The sequence below is a fragment of the Heterocephalus glaber genome, unplaced genomic scaffold (genome assembly GCF_053883595.1).
Source record: "Heterocephalus glaber isolate CG9 unplaced genomic scaffold, H.glaber_assembly_v1.0 deba00001429, whole genome shotgun sequence".
NCBI classification, from domain to species: domain Eukaryota; kingdom Metazoa; phylum Chordata; class Mammalia; order Rodentia; family Bathyergidae; genus Heterocephalus; species Heterocephalus glaber.
Window position 1 is genome coordinate 21,352,025 of NW_028258294.1, and position 19,511 is coordinate 21,371,535.

Here is a 19,511-nt window from a genome sequence, read left to right on the forward strand (position 1 = left end):
GTTTCTATAACAAAATACAAAAGACTGATTAATTGTAAAAAGTAAAGTTTTGTTTATCTCAGATTTCTGGAGTCTAAGAACTTCAAGGGTGAGAGACTGTACCTGGTAAGTGCCTTTTTGCTGGTGGGGATTCTATGTAGAGTCTAAAGGTGGTACAGAATATTATATCAAGAGAGGAGCACATTCAATGCCAGAAAAAAATTAGCTTTTATAACAAACTCATATCCAGATAATCCATTTAACTCAATCCTTTTATCCAAGGATGAATTAATACATTCCATTTACCTGAGGTCTCTGCCCTCATGATCTAATCACCTCTGAAAGGTTCCACTTGGTCACACTTCTTAATTCCTCACAATGGGGATTCAATTTTAACCTGAGTTGTGGTGCAGATATTCAAATCATAGGTATCTTTGGCCCAAGTCTTTCCTACATAGACTATACTGTCACGCTCGATACCATATGCTAAACAGTCAGTCCACTGTCTGTTGAGATTTTAGCCATTATGTGGTCAAGAAAAGCTACACACTAAGATAAATTGAAATCTATCATTATTTGTGTAAAATGAGAGATATCAAATAGTTACCTTAAAGATGCTAGAGCTTTAAACTGTATAAATAGTAAATATAAAAGTTGTTATAAGAACTTCCTTATAATAATTGCACACTGATTTATAAACACCTTTGATGCAAAATAAAGTATTATTAGAAAATAAGTATCTCTTCTATTTGACAAAAAGAACCTATATTTTTTTCTTCTTATCCCAAAGCATAATCTTTTTCTGTAGGTTAAAAGAAATACTAAATTAAGTAGAGAAACAGTGGTTTGCAAACTATGAATCACTTTATTATAATAAACAAAGATGAACTTAAAAGTATGTTAATAATAGGAAAGACAACATAAATTTTCAAATTATTAGAAAACACAAAGCTGTCCATACACTTCTATTTCCTTCCCCTAATCCATAATACTTATACTAAAGATTTAAAACTCTATTTAAGGTTGTCAAGGGCTGGGGATGTAGATCAATGATACAGCACATGCTTTGCATGCACAAGTACATGGGTTTGATTACCAGCACTACACACACACACACACACACACACACACACACACACACACAGGCAATTTTCAATTCTGTAAAGTCAGTGGAAACAAATAAAAATATATAGATATTGAAAATAAATTTAAACTCAATGTCTGTGATTCTCAGATTGAATTTAAAAAATTAAACTTAACTAATAATGTTTTAAAAATATATGCCTAAGCATGAAAAGATTAAACAGAAAATTACTGAGAAAAAAGGTATTAAAATGTACACTAGCCAAAAAACAAGTTATGAAAATATATTAATATCAGATATATCATTTTTTCCAAAAAATTTCCACTAGTGTTACAGCTAGTAGATTATAATAATAACGTCAATTTAATAGAAAATAATAACTATTCTTAAGATATTATTTTCAAAAATAAAATAGCATTACATAATGTAAAGCAAAAATTAAGAAAAACGGTGGAAAATTGACAAATCAACCATTAAAATTATATATTTCTCTACATTTCTCTCTTGTCTTAAATACTGGTAAATACAATAAGCAAAATTAGGACAATTAGGACAATACAATTAAGCTTAATGTAAATGGCCATATATAGAACTTTGTAGCAGTTAAAGAATACATGTTCTTCTCAAACACACCTCCAGTAGTTTTAAAATTAATGAAGAATTCAGCACCACGTTGTGGGAAACAGGGAAGAATCTATAGCCTACCACATGCAAAGACCAGTCCCAGTCTCAAGTAGAGTATTAGAAAGCCCAGCCTTGCTTGCTTATGTAGAATTTCTATGAAAAGTTTTCCCTTTTTGTATTAAGTGTGCTCTTACAATTTACCATATATTTCCTGAATAAATATTTTTCCAAGATTTGTCTGACTGATGTTCTTGAAGTGGAAAAAGCTTCATTAAAATTGAAATTGGCATTTCACAGAAAAGGTTAGTCAAGTTATTGAGAGTCAATACTGGCATCCTTAAGAAGAAGCCAGTGTGCCTGCCAGGGGCAAAGCTTTGGGCTACTTAGTAATGGTGTTGTAAAAAATATGAGAAAAGCAATAGGAGGGAGCAGATAGCACATAATTCTGTGGCATGATATGGACAGTATAGAAATTATTTCTAACTTAAAGATTCTATTAATTTAATCTTTCTTGATAAAGGCTGTATTTTATACATTAAATCATTTATCTGTCCTTTTAGTTTTATTGCTTCAAAATTTTAATTCTTTTATACTTTAAGCTGTTCTAAATAAATATACTATATTTAAGCCTTTAAATAAACTGGCAAGATTATTTGACATGATTTGTTATGGGCCACAGCTTAGTTTAAGGTAGTTCTATCATGGATCACAGTCAATAGAATTTTGAACATAATTTTCTGAAAAGACTTTGGTTTAAGGTACTTTATATTCTTAGATGGTATTCTGGCATGGGTTGTCATCTTTGTTGACATCATTTTAGCGAGATCTATTATTAATGTGCAAATTATTAGTAACCATGTAATTTCATGTTTATAGCTAGCATATCAACTAAGTGCTCAATTTTGAAAAGTGTGCTATATAAGATTGTGAACCATTTCATAAGTACTACAATATGATTTCTCAATGCTACTTTCTACATATTATTTTGGTTTGATATAAAAAGCCACAATAATGAGAATATCATGTTACTACGTATGGAAAAGAAATCTGAATTTATAATTATCACTGTCATATTTGACAGCACTGATGGTAGCTGATTTGTTTGATAGCTATTTGTAATACTGAATGTTAAATTCTTCACTGTATAGTATGCACAGGATTATCAAGAGTAAATAGCTAAAATTATAATTTCTCAAAGTTTATCTGATGGAAAACTACATCACCAGCATATAAATTACACAAGAATACTTCAGGTAGAGCCTAAGTCTTTCCACAGATACTCTAGATGAATTTTTAAACATCAATATTTTGAAATTATAAAGAAGTATAACAGAAGACAACATATTATAACATAAGCAGACAGACTACATTTTAAACCATGATTCAAAAGGCCTCATTATTAAGACAATATAAAGAAATGATATAGTTACAGTTTTGGAAGTACATACTTCTGTGCCAGAAACAAAGTAAAGGTTTGTCTAAGCAAGAGGAATTAAATTAAAGGTAATTTCCATGAGGATACTGGAAAGATGATCAAGCTACAAAATAGAACTTGTTGATTCTGAGAGATATTTCAATCAAGTTAGAATTTAGTTATTATTGAAGATGGACATTAATAATCTATCTAATATTTTTCAGAAGTATAGAACCATAGAACTAGATGAGATGTAGAAATTCACCAAGTGTAAACTATTGTTGTTATTAAATGAGCATTATAATCCTGGTAAATATTAAATTCTCTTTAGTCACCAATGGAAACTTTGCCTGACTCAGCTCAATGTCCACACTCAAGAATGATTTACAAATATATAAAGATAAAAAGGATAGAACTCTTGAAGACATTGGCATAGGAAAGGACTTTATGAAGAAAACCTCAGTAGCACGGGAACTAGCACAAAGAATCAACAACTGGGACCTCACTTTATTAAAAAGCAAGGCCATACTCTCAAGTGAATTAAATAGGACACACATGTGTAAATACCAAATAGTTTCTCTGGTGCAAGAAACCAAAAGTGTAAATAAGGATCAAAATGTGTAAGTGATAATGTGAAATAGGAAGAAAAGGTCTAAAGGGATAGGGGAAGTGGAAGGGGTAGGGGAAAGGAAAGAAGGGAAAGGAAAAAATATGAGAAAAGGAAAAAATGGAAACAAAGTCTTTGTAAATAGGGAAGGATGGAGAGGTCGAAGGGAGGGCAGGGGAATGGGGAAAAAATAAGAATCAAGATACATCATGAAAAAGATCAAGATCCCAATGATGAATGTAACTGTATTGTATACCTGAAATGTACCAATAAACTTAATGAAAAAAATTAAAAATAAATATAAAAAGGAAGAAAAGGAAGGAAGGAAGGAAGAAAGGAAGGAAATGGAAGGCTAGCCTAATTTTCTTTAGTGCTGCTATATATGAAATTATTTTCTTGCTTTTTTAATGCATATAAAAACGTTGAATTTTATAGAAATCTAGGAGTCACATCTGGCAAGCTATTTTAGATTTACTGAGCTGGGAATAGCTACAAAACACTTCCTCTTACAGACTTGCATAATCAATCATTTGTTGCTTTCCCCTGCACAGCACTCGTTTTACATTACTAAGCTTTTCCCCACTTTCTAGCATTAAAGTAGGTCACAAAGTAGTTTAGTTCAATGTTAAATTCAACAAAATTAATAATATATTTATTGAGCAGTAGTTATCTGCTAGTCCTTTACTAGAAACTCCAACAAAGTCAGAATCTTTAACTGCTACAAGATTAAAATTTTATGAGAACGCTACCCTTCACTCCTACCCTATCCCCTAAAATGATAGAGAACCAAAATTAGGCATTCTAAAATTTGAGCTGAAAGGAAATGATTGTAAGAATTCAGAATTAAAAGGGAACACCCAATATTAACAAGAGCTAGAGAAGGTTTCATGACAGAGATGGACACAAGAGCTAAGACTTGCTAGGAGCTGCATATTCTTCATCATTACTGAAGCAAAAAAAAAAAAAATTTGAAGGTGAGAATGAACATAACTGCAAAGATCAGTGAAGGGGCAGCTCATGTTTCAGAGAAGCCTTTGAATATCAGATTTTATGTTCCTGGTTGCTTAGGAATAATGAAAGCAGAAGGACCAGAAAGTTAAAATTGTGTAATGGGAAGATTATTGATTTTTGAACCAGCAAAAATTTATTCTCAATCTTGTTTTTGTAATTACCAACAATATTATCTAGAAATTTATGACATTCACTAAGATTAGATTTCTTTATAAAAATGTGAACAATAAACCTTTTCTTGGAGAACTGTAGTAAAGATTTTATGAGGTTAATATAGTGTATAACAAATCATAAACAGTCCAAAATATGAATACTCTTTGTAACAAATATATACCGTACATATAAGCTTAAAATGTGCAATATAATTCATGGGATGATGATACACCACAGTGGGGCATATTATATTTTTTTGTGTGCTAGGTACATTAAATATAAGAATGAATAAAATTGTGTAAAAGTACTGTGCAGAGAGAGAAGTTGATTAGCAGTAGAAGAACTGGAGCAAAGACAATTTCAGCATGGGAGAAGAATCCCACTAAGAAAATAGAAAATAAGAGATCATAAATATAGGAGAGCAAACAGTAGGACATAAGAGTATTGATGGCAAGTAACTAGGAAAAAATGAAGAAATAAGCAGTTTTCCCTAGAGCCTAACATATCAGGGACCTAAAATTATAAATATTGAAACAAATTTCATTGGATATAGGCCACTGTAGAGCTATACAAGAGCCAATTTGGCTACAAAGTTGGAGAGAGAAATCAAACTACAAGCAGCTAAGGAATGAATGGAAGCTGACAAAGTAGAGGCAGTAAATTCTTGCTGGTCTTCAAGAGGAGGAAGATGGTAGAAGAGTGAAAGCAAAGCAATTAAAAGATTCTGCATCACAGTTGAAAGTGAGTCAGAAAGTGTGGATCAAAAATGAGTATTCATAGACTGGGCTGGGAATGTTTAGATGAAATGAAGTGAAAAGTGAATGGGAATATTTATAATCTGTAGTAAGTTCAGTGATAGAAAGTGTGTAAAATCTTGTTTATCAATTGCAGGAAACCCTACACTATTTTTAGATAAATTATACAACAGGAAGGTTGTAGGAAAAGGAACAAGGACAAGAGAAGGTTATAGCTTGCCTTCTTTGTGGGAAAGAAACAGAATGTATTATACACACAGATTAATTATATATATATAAGCTGTATTAAACATCATTGAGTGCCTGCATAGTTTCCACAGGAGAAAAAATCAAGAAATAGGACAAAAAGTGATATACTTAAGTTTTAAATAGATGCTAAATATTTAAAATTTCAATATACTGTGTTTCCTTGTCTACTCACTTCAGGGTATAAAATCAACAACATTGATTTTTCATCCTAGGAAGAATGATGATATTTTTGCTTTGAGAATAATTAAAATTCAGGTACCAATGTCCATCAAGTGATACATGATCTAAGAGAAGTTAGAAAGTTGAAACATAAGAGAGAATTTTATCATCTGAATATTAATATATATACATACAAAAATCCTAAAATTAAAAAAGATCAGAGTAAAATAGGATCCCATTTCCAATTTCTAGCATGTAAACTACAAAACAAAATTTCTGACCATCCATCTCCATTAAAGATTCAACTTCCCCTTTTTCATAAACAACTTTGACATTGAACCCTAGGCAGGATTTTGCTTTGGTTTATTACAATCTGTTTTCTCATTCACTAACTTTTCTTGAAATTCATTCAGTTTCTGACATATTTTGCATTATGTTGATGCTCTTTTGGAAATACTTCTTTTCTTAGATTCTAATGACATCTATACCAGCAGCTGCAAGCTCCCTGGAATACAGCAAATATGTATACATAGTACAAAATCCTTGCAATTGAGATTGCTGCTCAACTGTCAAGACTGCAGTCAAGTAGCATGACCACTGGAGAGCCTGTGAATCAGAATTCCATGTATTGAGCTTATTAGAGAATTTGCTTGAAGGTTGAATGAGAAAACTGTTCATTTGTTTGAGGGAAACAAATCTAACTTGAATTTAAATTATTATTTCTTTAAACTACTTAAGCAGTAGAGCACAACTAGTTAAGTGCATCAGTTTTAGTGTTAGACATGGATACAAATTCTAGCTACTTGCTTTAACAATCTATGTAATCTCAGTCAAGTTTCTTAACCCATCCTAACCTCAGTTTTAGTATAGGTAAAATAGAAATAATTAAATAATTCTTTAAGCATCATTTGCTGTTTAAATGAAATAGCGTCAATTACTTAGCATAGCAACTGTCAGATCTTTAGCTTTCAGTGAATAGTAGCTACTATAATTATCCAGTCAAGGATTTAACATGAGGAAAAATATTTCAGATTTCTTAGATCAATGCTATAGATTTTATACTAAGTAATCAGTGTGCATTTTTCAATTTTTTTCTGTTAAAATGTATTTCAAGAGATTTGAATGGTGGCTTAGAATAAAAAATACATTTTAAAACTTAAATGTACATATTCTATTCCTGGAGTTGGAATTCTCCTATTTCCTCTGCAGAGATAACTGCAGTTTTCTCTGTTTTTTCCTTCTTCCTTCCATAGTGATTCCTCTCGGGGCTTTTGCAGATGGGCTGATGCCGATGGTGGTCAGGATCTTCAGAAACAAGAATATCTTTACCATTTGTTCTCAAATATTTGTTCTCAAACAATGGAACGCTGAAGATGATAGAGCAATCTGCTGCCACAAAACTGTCGTGGTCTGACTCTACTTTACTACTTAAACTGTTCCTATCTACATTATTGCTCCTTCCCTTTCTAGTGGTTTAGACATCCAGTTGACTAATCAATATATAAACATTAGTTTTTATGCCACTCACCAGCCACCCTTTTTCTCATCTAGCCTTTCATGGTTAGTGCCCATGTTACCTCTTGGAATTTCTAGTGACCACTCTCCCAGTGCTTGGTTTACCATCTCAGCTACCATTAATATTTTTCTCTAAACTCTAAAAGTGTGAATTCTAGACAATCTTCACCTCACTACCATCACCACCACCACACACGGCTATCACTCTCACTATGCTAAGAGAATAAATGCAGAAAATGGAGCTGCGTAAAATGGAGTTCCTCATTTGCTTATCCAAAAATGAGATGAAATTTTATATTTTTATACAATTCCATTACAAGACATACAGCAAGACTAAACCTCATAAGTAAATGCAGACCCAATCTGAGATATTCTAAGAAGTTTTCTTGCTGTAACTCATGATGTGAGGACAAATCCAAAGATCATAATTAGTACTGACTTCTAAAGAAATTAAGAAGACAAAATGGTCATTTTCTAGTCTACCAAATAAAGGAGAAAACTATTTGCTTCCTCATTGGAATATAAAGAGTAGATAGATGTTCATCATGATTTAAGTCCAAGATTTTTTTCTTTGGATATTTATTGGACATATCTTACCTAAAACATATAAGTGGTCTAGATAATGATAAAAACTCTATATTAGTAAAGAAAAAAGAGCTAGCAAGTGGATCCCAAGGATCCAAGAGTGTGCTATGGTACATATTCAGGGGGTGAGAATCACTGCATGGAAGGGTTATTGAGTAATAACTGTATTTCCTTTTCCTGTCAACCAGGAAAAGGCTTCCCAAGCCTTCCTATGGTTAGCTTCAAGGATCTAAGAATGTTCATCTCCTCTATTAAAATGCCAAAAGAGAGTAGAGGGGGAAAAACTGAGCACAAAAGTCATATATTAGACTTACAGCCTAAAAATACTGCTGACAGTTAAAAGATTGAGACATAAATACAATGATGAATAAATGATAGATAAATGATGAGTGATTATAGATGTAGTATTTGAAATATTTTCCTTTGTGTGTTTTAAAAACTATTTTTAATATTCAAAATTAGTTCTCAGTTTTAGTTTTCCTTTTAAATTTTCAAAACATTGATTTGCATGAAAAATTAGTGATGATTATTATTCACCAGTTAGGCACATCTCATTTCATCATAGCTGCACAGTTTTACTGTATCACTTATATATATATATCATATATATATATATATATACATATTTAGACACACATATATATGTATGTATGATAATTGCCTATACTGAGTTCACCACAGTAACCTGTTGTACAGGTTTATAGCCTAGGATCAATAGGTAATACTATATGGCCTTACTGGTTAGTGGGCTTCATTGTCTAGGTTTAAGCAAGTACTCTCTATGGTGTTCACACAATGTTGAAATTACTTAAAGTTGCATTTCTGTTAATGTATTCCTATGTCCCTGTCTTTATGCCAGGTATGACTGATTTTGGCCTTTTTCTCCATTCCCAGCCAGAGATCTTAAAACCCTTGAAATGTCCTAAATTATAACAGTGATAAAGTGTGAAAGATGTATTTTATTACTCATAACACTTCCTTTTCAGTTGCATTTGAGTTTTAAATTAATGGAGTAATGTGGAAAATACTTAGATAACCACAGAATGGGAGGTGTGGGATTGATTGCTAGGGAATTAACCAAGCTATCTGAGGAAGAGAGAGGAGTTGGAGATTTGACATAACCATCAAAAGACAGTGACTTAAACAACCATTGTCTATGAATAATAGTGTTTTGTTTGTTTGTTTTGGTGGTAAATATCAAACACAGGGCTTTTTGGATACTAAACAATTGCTCTACCACTGAAATACATCCCCAGCCCTAATGGAGAATATGAAAGTTGGAACAAGATAGTGCCACATAAAGGGTAGATATTACCCAATGGAAAGTGGTAGCAAGATTATAAATTATGATAAATTATATGAAGGTGATAAAATCAGAACAATGTGATTGAATATTTCATGGTGAATTATTTCTCCTCTCCAGTTACTACAAATGAATCAATATTACCCAGTAACAAGGGAATTGCTTTTTTATGTGCTTTCTGAACTTGGTCTACGAACTGTCAGTTTTATCCCTGTGGTCTTTCATGTCTTCCTCTTTGTTTCTAACACACCACAAAAAGTTTCCTAAATAGGCTTGCTGCTTCCAGTCTGCGTGACTTTCTGTTATTCCTTTAGTCACCTTCAAAATATTTTCAAAGTCCTTATTTTAGCTTATTTCTTTCATCCTCAAAGCCTCCTGTGAATCCCTATTACCTGCAGGGAAGAATGTAGAGATGACAAGCATTATATCTTTTAATAAAGACCTTACACTCAGATAGGAAAACGCAGAAAAAGACACAAACATAGTATAATAAACTATTAGACTCTGAAAAGAAGCTTGTTCCTATAAAGGGTAGCTTTGTGATTAACCAATACAAACTCGCTGTGATAAAGCTAACCATTAATTCTGTCCATTCAAAGGACTTTGCAACTCTTAATCACCATATGTTTCAACTGGATCTATTCTCATGCCTAGAAAGCCACTGTATCTAGTTCATTCACTAACCTTTAAATATTTTTCATGGGTTATTTAGAGTTTAGCTTTTGTTATCCTTTAGATCTAAAATGGCCCACAATGCCTCATGTGTTTGGAAGGTGATTGGATTACGTGGCCACTGTAGCTGACTTGCTGTTAGGAGGCGGAGTCAAATTGGAAGAGGCGGGTCCCTGTGGACACGACCTGGAATGATATATCACCCTTCCTGACTCTTAACTCTCTACTTCCTGTTCATCATGAAGTGAGTAGCTTCCCTGCACCTAGGACTTTCCCCATTCTACAGACCATGCGAGGGCTGAAACTTCTAAAACATCAACCAAAATGAACATTGCCTTTGCAGATACCAGGTATTTTACCCTAGCAAGGAGGAAAGGGAGTAATACAGTTTTCTTATTTCATATCCTCGTATAACATTCTTAAAGTGAATTCAATAAGCCCATTTATTCCCTGTGCTGGATAATATTTTACTTTACAAAAATATTTTATTTTATTTTATTCACAAACATTTGAATTATCTATTTAGTCTTGTTTAAATGGAGCCAAAATTTATTGGCATCAGTTTAGTTAAACTTCATAAATAAGTATCACATAAGATAATTTTTCCTTGTGTATAACACATTTAAGCATCTGAAAACAATATCATGACATCCCTATATTGTCTCTCTTCTCTGCTATCAATGAATAATAAATTGGTTCCTCAAAGGGTATCTTTCTAGACACTTCATGTTATTGATCTTACAATAAGAATTTGTTATGGAATCATTAATGTTTCTCCTAAAATAAAAAAGTGTCAGCAAATCTGTTTATGGTTATGCCAGATGAGCTTGTTTTGAAACAATGGTTCCACAAAAGACAGCTAGGAAATATTTTATGAGCTACAATAACAAAGAACATAACAGAAAAAGTCACAGAGGAAAGGGAAATATGAAGAGATAAGTCAAAACTTTCAAGAACCATCTTCCATAAAGGAAATTTTTACTACTGAGCCCTAGCCAAAAAGGTGAAAGTTGAGAAAAATCAAAAGGCTTTTAAGAAACTGGGAAGTCAAGCAGAGCATTAAGAAGTTATGTAGGGCAAAGGAGAAAAAAATAGAGTCCAAAACTAGTGAAGAAAACGAAATCTTAGTAAAACCATATTCTTTCTCTTACAACCCCACAAGGATTACAAACAATAGTAAGGACAAAATTTAAATAGATATTTAGTAAAATGAAAAATGTAAATATGTTGTAATGTGATCTGACTATTGTTCATTTGACTTCAATATATATATTCATGTATATGTATATAATATATACATTCTTGGAATAAAAATAATGTTCTCAAACAAAAATAATAGTAAATTAACTATAGATTTTCATAAAAGGACTGGCATATAACAGAAACTCACCAAGATCACCAGAAAAACAAATGATTAAAAGACGAGAGGGGAAAAAAATAGAAAGAAGCATATAGGAGATTAAAGATATTTCTGTATCAACAAATAAACATTACAATAATTTCAATCAATTTGTTCAGGGGAATGAAAAATTTAAGCAGTGAAATGAAATCTCTAAAAAATAAACTCCAGCTGTAATCCTAGCTACTTGGGAGGCAGAGGCAGGAGGATTACAAATTTTAGTCTACCTTGACAATTTAGTGGGATTCAGTCTCAAATCTGAAAATTCCTGTAAAAGGGTCTGGGGATATAGCACAATGGTAGAGCATCTCTGGGCTCCATCCTCAATACTATAAAAAAGTAGACAGTTCAAAATAAATATCTTTATATTCAATAACTGAAATTAATACAACTATTGATAGGTCTAATTATACAGGGTACAGAAGACAAAATAATTAAGGGTGAAGATAAAACAAAACAAAAACTCTAGACTGAAGGCTAAAGTGGGAAAACAGATGGAAAGGAGTAAACAGGACTGTGGTTGTAGCTCAGTTGTCCTAAGCATGTGCTTAGCATGTATGAAGCCCTAGGATCACTCTCCAGCACCCACAAAAATAAAAAGAAATTTTAAAATAAGAGAGAAGAGATTAATGAAAATTATGACAAATAATATTTTCAGAAGCAAAATAAAGGGATATGGAACTGAAGCATCATTTGAAAATATTATTGAAATTCTACAAATCAAGGATAATAAGCATAAAGAATAAAAACACCTATATACATCATGGTAAAATTTCTGAAAACCACATTTAAAAAGAAAAATCTTTTTTTAAAATATTCTTTTATTGGTACATTTTAGGTATACAACACAATTGCATTTCTCATTGGGAATTGTACCTTTACATAATGCATCTTGGTTCTTATTTTTTCCCCATTTCTAGCCCTTCCTTCACCCCCTCCACCCTTCCCTACTTACAAAAATTTTATTTCCATTTTTTCCATTTCTCATCAGTTTTCCTTTCCCTTCTTTCCTTTCCCCTGGCCCTCCCACTACCCCTACCCCTTTGGACCTTTTCTTCCTATTTTGCATTATTGATTATTCATTCTAATCATTGGTACATTTTAGGTACACAATATAATGACATTCATCATTGCAAATTTGCACCTTTACATAATCTCTCTTGGTTCTTATTTTTTGCCCTTGCCCAGCCCTCCCTTCAACCCCTCCATTCCTCCCTATTTACAAAGATTTTGTTCCTATTTTTCCATTTTCTCATATTAATCCCATTCCCTTCTATCCTTTCGCCTACCCTTTCCACTTCCTTCCCCTTTGCCCCTTTTCTTCCTATTTCACATTAGCTATTATACATTTTACTCTTTATATACACTTTCCATTTCTCACACCAGAGAAACCATTTGGTATTTATACATGTGTGTCCTATTTATTTCACTTAAGAGTATCGCCTCAATAGGTATCCACTTAGCTATAAATGTCTCTAATTTCTCATTTGTTTATGGCTGAGTAGTTTTTCATTTTATAAAAAAAACCCCACATTTTCTTTATCTAGTCTCCAGTTGATGGGCATTTAGTCTGTTTCCAAGTTTTAGCTATTACAAACTGTACTGCTAGAAATATGGGTGCACATACATGACTGTGGAATGATTCTTTTAATTCTTTGGGGAAGATCACCAGCCCTGGAACAGCAGGGTCAAATGAGAGTTCCAGTCCTAGTACTTGGAGGTATCTCCATACTGATTTCCACACTGGTTGCACCAGCCTACACTCCCACCAGCAGTGGAGAAGGGTTCCTCTTTCCCCACAGCCCCACCAGCGTTTGTTATTGGTTGATTTCATGATAGCAGCCATTCTTTCTGGAGTCAGGTGGAATCTCAGCGTTGTTTTCATTTGCATCTCTCGAATGACCAGTGATGTTGAACATTTTTTCATGTATTTATTTGCTATTTCTACTTCTTTGTCTGAGAAATGTCTGTTCATTTCAAATGCCCATTTTTGGATTGGGTCTTTAAATTTGGGAGGTCTAATCTTTTTAAGTTCTTTATAGATTCAAGATAGTAAACCTTTGTCTGAGGAAAAGCAGGTGAAGGTTTTTTCCTCCATTGTGGGTTGTCTCTTCACACTGCTGGTGGTTTCTCTTGCTGTGCAGAAGCTTGTTAATAAGAAGAGATCCCACTTGTTGATTGTTTGTGCTAGTTCACGGGCAACTGAGGTTTTGTTCATAAAATCTTTTCCTACACAAGTGTCATCAAGAGTTCTACCTAACTACTGTTCCAACTGGTTCAGAGTTTCTATTTTAATATTTAGATCTTTAATCCATTTTGATTTTAGCTTAGTGCATGGGGAGAGATATAGGTCTAGTTTTAATCTTTGGCAAGTTGAAACTCAATTTTTCCAGCACCATTTTTAAAGAGGCTTTCTTTCCTCCAGTGAGGGTGTTTGGCTCCTTTATCAAAGAGGAGATGGCTGAGTGTGTCTGGTATTGTTCCTGCATGTTCTAATCTGTTCCACTGGTCCTCAAATCTGTTTCTTTGCCAGTACCATGCTGTTTTTATCACAGTAGCTTTGTAATACAGTTGCACGTTGGGGATTGTGATACCCCATGCCATGTCTCTGTTACCTAGAATTGCTTTTGCTATTCTGGGTCTCTTCTTGTTCCAAGTGAATTTTTGGATTGTTTTCTCAAGGTCCATGAAGCATGCTGCTGGGATCTCAATCGGAATTGCATTAAATCTATATAGCAGTTTTGGAAGTATGGTCATTTTCACTATATTGATCCTTCCTACCCAGGAGCAGGGGATGTCTGTCCATTTTCTGATATCATCTTCAATCTCTCTTTTCAGAGTGCTGTAGTTTTCAGAGAAGAGGTCCTTGATTTCTCTTGTTAGGTTGATTCATAGGTATTTCAGTTTTTTGGATGCTATTGTGAAAGGAATTATTTGTCCTATTTCTCTCTCAGTGAGTCTGTCATTCGTGTAGAGGAAAGCTATTGATTTTTATGTGTTGACCTTATAACCAGCTACTTTACTGAATTTGGTTATTAAGTCTAGAAGACTTTTGGTACAGTTCTTGGGGTCTTCTATATGCAGTATCATATCATCTGCAAATAATGACAATTTGACTTCTTCATTTTCTGTCTTTATTCCTTTTATTTCTTTCTCTTGTCTAATTGCCATGGCTAATGTTTCCAAAACTATTTTGAACAAGAGTGGTGATAGTGAACATCCTTGTCTTGTTCCTGACTTTAGTGTGAAGGATTTCAGTTTTTGACCATTTAGTATGATCTCAGCTGTTGATTTTTCATAGATGGCTTTTATCAGTTTGAGGTAGAGACCATCTATTCCAATATTTTGTAGGGTTTTTATCATAAATGCATGTTGGCTTTTGTCAAATGCTTTTTCAGCATCTATGGAGATGATCATATGGTTTTTGTACTTGGCTCTATTGATATAGTGTATTACATTGATTGATTTGCATATGTGGAAACATCCCTGCATCCCTGGGATGAATCCCACTTGATCAGGGTGTATGATCTTCTTGATGATTTTCTGCATTCTGTTTGCCAGTATCTTATTTAGGATTTCTGCATCTATGTTCATTAGTGAGATTGACTTATAGTTCTCCTTTTTGGTTGGGTCTTTCTCTGCTTTGGGGATCAAGGTGATGTTTGCTTTCAGGAATGAATTTGGGAGTATTGCTTCCCTTTCAATTTCATTGAGGTATTTAAAAAATAGTGGCAGCAGTTCCTCTCTAAATGTCTTGTAGAATTCAGCAGTGAAGCCATCAGGGCCTGGGTTTTTCTTACTTGATAAGTTTTTAATTACATTTTCGATTTCATTTGTTGATATTGTGTGTTTAGAATTTTTAGGTCTTCTTCGCTCAACTTTGGTAATTCATATGTATCTAGGAATCTGTCCATTTCTTCTATGTTTTCCATCTTATTGATGTATAGGTTCTGGAAGTAGGTATTGATGATCCTCTGGATTTCTGCTGGATCTGTTGTAATTTCACCCTTTCCATTCCTAATTGCATGGATTTGGGCCTTTTCTTTCCTTTTTCTGATAAGGTTGCCTAAGGGTTTGTCAATTTTGTTGATTCTTTTGAAGAACCAACTCTTGGCTTCATCGATTTTTTTGTATTGTTCTCTTAGTCTCCATTGCATTGAATTCTCCTCTGATCTTTATAATTTCCTCCCTTGTATGAGCTTTGGGGTTGTCCTGCTCTTCTTTTTCTAGAAGCTTGAGGTTCAGCATCAGCTTGTTTAATTGGGCTCTAATATGCGGATTCACTGCTATGAATTTCCCTCATAAGACTGCTTTTATTGTGTCCCATAGATTCCAATATGTTGTATTATCATTATCATTTAATTGAAGGAAATGTCTGATTTCTTCTTTTATTTCCACTATGACCCATTGTTTATTCAGAAGTGTGCTGTTCAATTTCCATGTGTTTATGATATTTTTCGAGTTTCTTTTGCTATGGATCTCCAATTTCATCACCCTATATTCTGATAATATGCAGGGGATAACTTCAATTCCTTTGCACTTACTTAAACATGTTCTATGTGTGAGTATGTGGTCTATTTTTGAGAATGACCCATGTGCAGCTGAGAAGAATGTGTATTCTGATTTTGTGGGGAGGAAGACTCTGTAAACATCTGTTAAGTTCATTTGTTCAAGAGTTCGATTGAGTTCTAGTATTTAATTACTTAATTTTGTCTAGTTGATCTATCTATTCATGACAGTGGGGTGTTGAGGTCCCCCACTACAATTGTATTCGTGCATATATGACTTTTCATGTCCATTAGTATTTGTTTTATATAGTTGGGCACACTAGTGTTTGGTGCATAAATATTTATGATTGTCATCTCTTCCTCTTGGATTCTTCCCTTTACAAGGATGTAGTGTCCTTCTTTGTCCCTCTTAATCAGTGTTGGTTTGAAATCTACTTGATCTACCAAGAGGATAGCCACTCCTGGTTTTTTTTTGGTTTCTGTCGTGTGGAGTATTGTTTTCCACCCTTTAACTTTCAGTCTATAAGTTTCCTTTTGAATTAAGTGTGCTTCTTGTATGCAACATATTGGTGGATTTTGCTTCTTGACCCATTCTGCCAGTCTATTTCTTTTGATTGGTGAATTGAGACCATTAACATTGATGGTTATAACTGAAACGTATTGACTTGTCATTGCCATGAGCTTTTCTTTTTGTTGGGTTCTCCCCATTTACATTTAATTTCTTGTGCCAGATGGGTTCATTCTGCTGGGCTTTCTGGGGTTGTGATCCTCAATGTCTTTTCCTAGAATATTGTGTAAAATTCTTCAGAGTGCTGGTTTGGTATTCACAAAATTCCTAAGGTGCTCTTTTTCGTGAAAGTATCTTATTTCTCCATCCATTTTGAAAGATAGTTTTGCAGGGCACATAAATCTGGGTTGGAGACTGTTTTCTTTTAGGGCTTGGAATATGTCACTCCAAGCTCTTCTTGCCTTGATGGTTTGTGTTGAGAAATCTGCTGTGATTCTGATGGGCTTTCCTTTGTATGTGATTTGTTTCTTTTCTCTGACTGCTTGGAGAACTTTGTTCTTCTGTTGAGTTTCTGGAATCTTAACAATTACATGCCTATGTGTAGATTTATTTTTGATCAAGGCTATTTGGAGTCCTATATGCCTCACTTATCTGTATGTCAAGTTCTTTTCCCCTGCTTGGGAAGTTTTCTGCCATTACTTCTGTGAAGAGTTTTTTATGTCATCTGCACTCTCTCCTGTTTCTTCATTGACTCCAATCAGTCTTATGTTATTCTTCTTTGCATCGTCTTGCAGCTGCTGGATTGATTTCTCGTGTTCCCTGATAATTTTGAAATAATTTTTCTTTTCCTGGTCATTAATTGCAATCTTATCTTCTATATCTGAAATTCTGTCCTCACATTGGTTCATTCTGCTGTGTAGACTTTCAATGGAGTTTTTCATGTCCTGGAAATCTATTTGCATCTGTTTTATGGATTGCATTTGTTTCTTATGCTGTGATTCCATCATGTTCCTGAGATCCTCTCTAGGTTTATTAATCATGTCTTGCACTAGGAGCACAATTTCTCCTGTTATCTGAGAAATTATTTCTGATTTCATTTTTTCCAGATCTCTTTTTTTTTTTGCTAATTCAGTGGGTCCAGGTGGTTGAGTGTCAGAGTGTTCCATCTCTTTTCCCTTTGGGCTTTCTGTAGGTGATCTGGAAGTCTGGTTTTGAGACTTATTTATGTGTTTTCTCATTTGGAATGTGGGAGCGGGGTGGGTGCTGTTGGTGCCTGCTCGACTCACCTCCTCTGAGCTTGGAGAGGTGGGACAGGGGCCGGGACCTGCAGTAGGGATGGTGGTCCACAAACCCCTTCCTCTGTGCTGGGAGCAGCGGGACAGAAGGCAGCCCAAAAGCCCTTTCCTCTGGGCCAGGAGCAGCGGGATGGACGGTGGCTGGGAAGCCCCTTCCTCTGGACCAGGAGCAGTGGGACAGATGGCAGCCCAGAAGCCCCTTCCTCTGGATCTAAAAAGAAAAATCTTAAAAGCACCTAGAGCAGCAAAAGGACATGTTATCTTCAAAGGAGAAACAATATGAATGAAAATTTTCTCAATGAAATCATAGTATCCAGAAGATAATAGAATAGCACCTTTAAAGAATGGAAAGTAACAACAATAGCAAAAGTAAAACAGTAGCAAAAATTCTTGTCAATCTAGAATTTTCAACCCAGTAAGAATATTATGAAATATAAAAAAAAAATTATTTATATAAGAACAGAAAATTTGCTACCAAAGATGAACATTAAAGGTATTTCTCTGTGCATAAAGATCTATCTCAAATAAAATAATAGAAATGCAAATAAATTCAATAATACCTCAGTTCACAAATGCTTCTGTATGTGAACAATTAGGTTCTCAAACAAAATCATTTGACAAAAATGTGCTGCCCTTCACAAACTCTACATAGGGTAACAAACACAATCACAATTATCTTCCTCACATAAACAAAAACATGTCTATTTTCTCCAAAATCATAAAACAAATTAAGTTTGTGAACCGAAGTACCACTGTATATTGTTAAGGTTTGGATCTGCGATGTCCCCTTGAAACCCATGTACTAAAGAGTTGGTTGCCAGCCTGGGGTGCTATTAAAAGGTGGTGGACATTTAGTTGAGGACCAGTTGGAAAAAGCAGGTATTGGATACATGCCCCTGAAGGCTTTATCTTTTCACCGGCCCCAGGAGCTAGGCAAGCTTTGCTCCTTCACATACTCTCTACAATGATGTTTTACCTCAAAGAGATGAAACCAATTGACCATGAAGTGCAACTTCTGAAACCATAAGCCAATATAAGCTTTTCCTCCTTCAAGCTTTTTTTCTTAGGTATTATCTCGTAGCAATGGAAAGGTAATGTATGCCTGTGATAAAGGAAATGATAGCATATGAGCACATTTTAATGAATATGGACTGCAAAAACAATGTTTAGTGTAGAGAATTTAAATTCCTGATAAAAGTAACACTAAAACACTTTTAGTGAAATGAAGTTACAATAATACTCAATTACCTGAGAAATGCTAAAAGTGCTAAATTGCATTAGTCTGAAATATATTGGAATCTCAAGAATATCTGCTAAATGAAAACAAGATAGGATTTCAAATAAGTAAAAAAATGTAAAAATGACATGAAAGAAATATTTTATTATTCAAAAAGAAGATAATAAAAAGTAAAAATCTAGACTGAACAAAACTTCTAGAATGGTGAAGTGAGGACTTCTGGCAAAGCGCTCCTCCACACAAGCAAGGAAAACACTAGACAAGCATTGCTACAAATTATATTTCCAGAGCTACAGAAATTAAAGGTCAGCAGCCACCTGAGGATCGTAATTCAAGAAAGACTGCTAAATTTCAGTAAAAGTAGCAGCAGCGTTGGTGGCATTACAGTTTGATGTACTTGATTTCTCTCTCAGGACTATGCTTGGCTGGAAAACCAGAATGGTTGTGAGAAATA